General features: G+C 45.4%; 1 pseudogene; it reads right to left on the reverse strand.

Annotated features, from left to right (window-relative positions):
- Nucleotides 1–3,023: 3,023 nt before the first annotated feature.
- Nucleotides 3,024–3,140, reverse strand: LOC124562044 (annotated as a pseudogene).
- Between the last annotated feature and the right edge of the window lie 2,630 nt (nt 3,141–5,770).

Below are 5,770 nucleotides of genomic sequence, written 5' to 3' on the forward strand. Positions count from 1 at the left end.
AAAGCCTCAGTGAACTTCCGATATTATCCACAAGGTCATATATATATATATATATATATATATATATATATATATATATATATATTGTGAATAGCAACGGTCCTACGACACTCCCCTGCGGCACATCTGAAATCGCTCTTACTTCGGAAGACTTCTTTCCATTGAGAATGACATGCTGCGTTCTTTTATATAGGAAAGCTTCAATCCAATCACACAATTGGTCTGATAGTCCATATGCCCTTACTTTGTTCATTAAACGACTGTGGGGAACCGTATCGAACGCCATGCGGAAGTCAAGAAACACGGCATCTGCCTGGGAACCCTCTGAGTCTCGTGGACGAATAGCGCGGGTTGGGTTTCACACGATCGGCTTTTTCGAGACCCATGCTGATTCATACAGAGTAGATTTCTAGTCTTCAGAGAAGTCATTATACTCGAACATGTTCCAAAATTGTGCAACTGATAGACGTTAGAGATATAGGTCTATAGTTCTGTACATATGATGGAAGAACATAGTGGTGAGTTCGAGCGAATGATTTGGCCACCTAGAGAGGTCGGTCAGTGCATAAACCCGTGCACCGGCAACAACTTCGCAATTATGGCCAACAGGGCTCAATATTTCTACAGGGGACTTCCAATGACTCGTGGAGTCCATGCCATGTGGAGCTGCTGCACTACCCTGGGGAAAAAGATGTCCGACACGCTATTAGGAGGAATCCCATGACCTGAAACCTCAGCGTATTGTGTGAGGATTGAATGTGTAATAAAAATTCGTACAAAAGTAGTGAAAGATACTGTGAAATGCAGTGAAACATCACACAGTTCTTCTTCGTTGTTTAGAAATAACGAGGGTCCTAAACTGGAGTTACTGGAAGTAAAAAGTATTCTGAACTGTTCTCGGCAATTCAGCCGGGTGCCGGGACTACCTTAGGGTGCCAACAAGTCTGCCAGTCAAAATATCGCACCGTTTGACGACGCCACATAGCTGAATACAAGAGAACATTTCAAAATAATCAAACGACTGAAACCCTAAAATCACACAACATATATTTTCTCTGCGAAAAATTGCAACTGAAGTTCAACCAAAATTATTTTGGCGAATTTTGACAGAAAGTGGTTGTGCTGCAGCTAATACAGAAATTATCACTCTCTTAACTGCAAAGTTAAAAGCGATTACACATGCCAAGTAGGTGGCAACGACAGCCGAGACGGTGTGACCGAGCGGTTCTAGGCGCTACAGGCTGGAACCGCGCAACCGCTACGGTCGCAGTTTCGAATCCTGCCTCGGGCATGGATGTGTGTGATGTCCTCAGGTTAGTTAGGTTTAAGTAATTCTAAGTTCTAGGGGACTGGTGACCTCAGCAGTTAAGTCCCATAGTGCTCAGAGCCATTTGACAGCTGAGATGGAAACATTCAAATTGTCTTTCTCTTACACATAAACGATTTGGTTGACAGGGTGGGCAGCAATCTTTGGTTGTTTGCTGATGATGCCATGGTGTACGGAGTATCGAAGTTTAATGACTGTAGAAAGATACAAGACGAATTAGTTAAAATTTGTAGTTGGTGTGATGAATGCCAGCTGGTTCTAAATGTGGAGAAATGTAAGTTAATGCCGATGAATAGGAAGATCAAACCTGAAATGTTCGTATACAGTATTACTAGTGGCCAGTCAAGTCGTTTAAATATCTGGGAGTAACGTTGCAAAGCGTTATGAGGTGGAACGAGTACGTGAGAAATGCGGTAGAGAAGGCGAATGGTCGACTTCTGTTTATTGGGAGAATTTTAGGAAATAGTGGTTCACCTGTACAGGAGACCGCATACAAGACGCTGGTGCGCCCTATACTTGAGTACTGCTCCACTGTTTGGGATCCCTACCACGTGGGATTGAAGGAAGACTTCGGAGAAATTCGGAGCCAGGCTGCTAGATCCTTTACCGGCTGATTTGAAAAATAAGAGGAGTTACGGAGATGGTTCGGGAACTCAGATGGGAATCCCCGGAGAGAGACCATGTTCTTTTCGAGAAACGCTATTGAGAAAATTTAGAGAACTGGCATTTGAAGCTGACTGCCGAACGATTCTACTGCCGTCAACATATCTCACTCGTAAGCACCACGAAGATAAGATTCGAGAAATTAAGTCTCATATGGAGGCATACAGACAGATGTTTTTCCTCGCTCTGTTTACGAGTAAAACAGGAAAGGAAATGACAAGTGGTGGTACACTGTACCCTCCGCCACGCACCATAGGGTGGCTTGCGGAGTATCTACGTAGATATAAATGTGGATACGGCTGTGATACCCGATATAAAGAAAATTATTTACATGGTAAGCATTATTAACGCTCTTTCCTACATTCGAGAGTGGTTTGTAACTATAAATGAAGATTACATGTGTATTATAATGTAAAGGAAGTCGTAAAGCAGGATGAATTGATAGTCAGCAACGTTCTTCGGTGACTTACGTAATTTGTTGAGAAAAGGCCGCGAAGAGAAGCTCAGCTGCGTTGGGCGATTGCTTACCTGTAAAAAAGGTACAGTTTGTCAAAGTCAGTAGACGATAAAAAAAAAAGAGTAACAGATTTCATATGCCTAGTTTATCAGAAAGTGGAAAATTTTTTGCACTACTTATACAGAATGCCCCTGGGACGATGCGAGAAACTTCGAGGGGCTATAGGGGTGTCTTGAGAAACAAATCGAGCGTAGGAGCCCTTGTTCAGGAAAGCAATCCAACGACGTCACAGAGTGTCGAAGTTATAGGCATCAGCGACTGCCACTAGATCACTCGTTTGGCAGGCATCATGTCTCTTTATGCTTACCTGCTGTAGGCGGAACGTTTAACAATAGTAGTAGTACTCCGGGACCATCCGACCGCCGTGTCATCCTCAGTGAGGATGCGGATAGGAGGGGCGTGTGGTCAGCACACCGCTCTCCCGATCGTTATGATGGTTTTCTTTGACCGAAGCCGCTACTATTCGGTCGAGTAGCTCCTCAATTGGCATCACGAGGCTGAGTGCGCCCCGAAAAATGGCAACAGCACATGGTGGCTGGGTGGTCACTCATCCAAGTGCCAGCCACGCCCGACAGCGCTTAACTTCGGTGATCTCACGGGAACCGGTGTATCCACTGCGGCAAGGCCGTTGCCAGCGTTTAACAATGCCCTTTGTTATTTAGTGATCACAAATGATTACCACGATCACCGGTGAAGATGATGGAGCTAGCTGTCTGAAAGGCCATGTCTCCTATGAATGTAATATTCTGTTGCCTCAGTGGATGGCAGTTTCGGACATAGGTTGCCACCTGCAGTTTATTTTTCTCCTGAACCCCTCTAAAATACTAAGTGTCTTTTGGTATGCAGGAGAAAAATAAACTGCTGATGGAAACATGTGTCCGAAATCGTCATCGACCAAGGCGGCAGAGCACAGCGCTCATAGTAGGTAATGCCTGTCTGTGCGGCAGCTAGTCACGTTTGCTGCCGAAGGGGTGGCCTACTCGCAGGCGTCGGTGCCTGTAACTTTGACCCTCTGTAGCGACGTTGGATTATATTTTCAGACGTGGGTTCCTATCCTCAATATAATCCTGAACGTACCCTCTACAACCCCACGAAGTTTGCAGCAATATTTCTGGGACATCCAGTACATAAAAATCCAAAAGCACTTGACTGCACTGCTAGTGGTGTGTTGGTGTGTATAGGGCGCTCAACAGTCAGGTCGATAGCGACGTTACTCAACGAACTGACTACAAAATGTACCCAATGCTCCTAAAGGTAAAATACGAAAAGTAATTCTCAGCCAACCTGCTACACTCTCACTCTCTCACACTCATACTTTCACGCAGAAGATCAACACTTACGTCTCAATCAGTTTTTGCATAAAACGTACTGGATATTGCCACACAACAGGCTAAAATATTGTAATTGGGCTACTGGCCTGACTGCAGTTAAGTACAGCCTTTTTTCGTCCCGCTGCTAGGAGGGGGAGAGCGGTGGGGCAGTTGTTCTGGCCGCCACTCACCCCCAGGGAAAATTCCCGGTAATTTCTGCATACCAGGTTGAGCGGACCTGGGGCTGCCCTGGAGGGACTGGAGCAAGGAGACATCCACACCCCTAACCAGGATCGAACCCGGAAAAGTTCCAGGCCCGGAATCTAGTGCTCTACCCTTTATGGCCATTGAGCTTACATATAACACTGATTAATAATAAAAAAGAACTCGAATAACATCGGTACGACTGTGATCAAATAACTGCTAATGAGGAAAAGATAAAAACACAAATTTGTTGGCTCTGAGCACTATGGGACTCAACATCTGTGGTCATCAGTCCCCTGGAACTTGGAACTGCTTAAACCTACTAACCTAAGGACACCACACACATCCACGCCCGAGACAGGATTCGAACCTGCGACCGTAGCGGTCACGCGGTTCCAGACTGTAGCGCCTAGAACCGCACAAATTTGTCTCCAATGTAGTCCGACAATTCTAATGTTATTCGCACAATGTACGCGGTCAAGATATGATGTTGGTTGGTTGGTTGGTTTTGGGGAAGGAGACCAGACAGCGTGGTCATCGGTCTCATCGAATTAGGGAAGGGTGGGGAAGGAAGACGGCCGTGCCCTTTCAGAGGAACCATCCCGGCATTTGCCTGGAGCGATTTAGGGAAATCACGGAAAACCTAAATCAGGATGGCCGGACGCGGGATTGAACCGTCGTCCTCCCGAATGCGAGTCCAGTGTCTAACCACTGCGCCACCCCGCTCGGTAGATATGATGTAGTTAGACATAGTCCTTTTTCACCATATATGTTCAAAGAACTGAAAACTTGGTCTTGGATAGCTGAGAATAAATGTGGCAATGTAGAACCTCGTTGCCTGACTAATCCTTCAGCTGCGAATTCATCACTATCATGTTTACATCGCCTGAGAGCTGTAGTTTTGCTGCCAGTATTCTTCAATACACTAAGGTCGGTTGAATATCACTGGTGAGTTAAACTGAAAAACGAAAGTAGATCCCACATGATGTGCTACTGCCAAGTAACATAGGTCGATGAGACTAGGACTGTAAGTAGAAAGAGATGCTGCACTGTAGTACAGAAGGTAACTGAAAGAAATATGCAATGAGACGAATACGAATGAAACTTTTATTCAAAGACAATAACTAAGCTGAAGTCATCGCGGTATTTATAACGGTCCCTTCGAAATTACAAAATGCGAGACGCGGTTCTTGGTAGGGTGTGTAGCCACCACGCAAGGCAATGCACACACGTGCTCCCATACTGGTCACATAGCAGGTAAGGAGTTTTTTGCGTAGAAAATAAAAATCATCCACCACCGTTGGGATTTAATTCGGGAGGAAAAGGCAGGCCAGTACATTCGTCAAATAGCTTGCGCTGTTCGATGCGGTCGTGCATTATTTCCATCCACAAAAATTAAGTATGTGCAGAATGCACCCTTGAAAAGACTAACATGGCGATGTTGTTCAGCATCGCGGTAACTCGGACCAGTGAGCATACCCAGAGATTTGGAGCTCAGAACGCCATGCAACATTATGCCTCTCCACACCATACTGCCTGGGCCACCAAAGTGATCACGTTCGACAATGGTGGACATACCCTCAATTCAGGAACACTGCCGAACTTGCTCGTGGTCGACATGCTATAGTGTGGGGATGCATAATGTTGCCGACGTACTGAAAAACGTGGTGCTTCAGCAAAAGTCAGAAAATGTAGAAGCATTTTCACATGCATATGTGTCATCGTCTCGTTCATGGGTAGAGTTTGTTG

The sequence above is a fragment of the Schistocerca americana genome, chromosome 1, assembly GCF_021461395.2.
Source record: "Schistocerca americana isolate TAMUIC-IGC-003095 chromosome 1, iqSchAmer2.1, whole genome shotgun sequence".
In the NCBI taxonomy this organism is placed as follows: domain Eukaryota; kingdom Metazoa; phylum Arthropoda; class Insecta; order Orthoptera; family Acrididae; genus Schistocerca; species Schistocerca americana.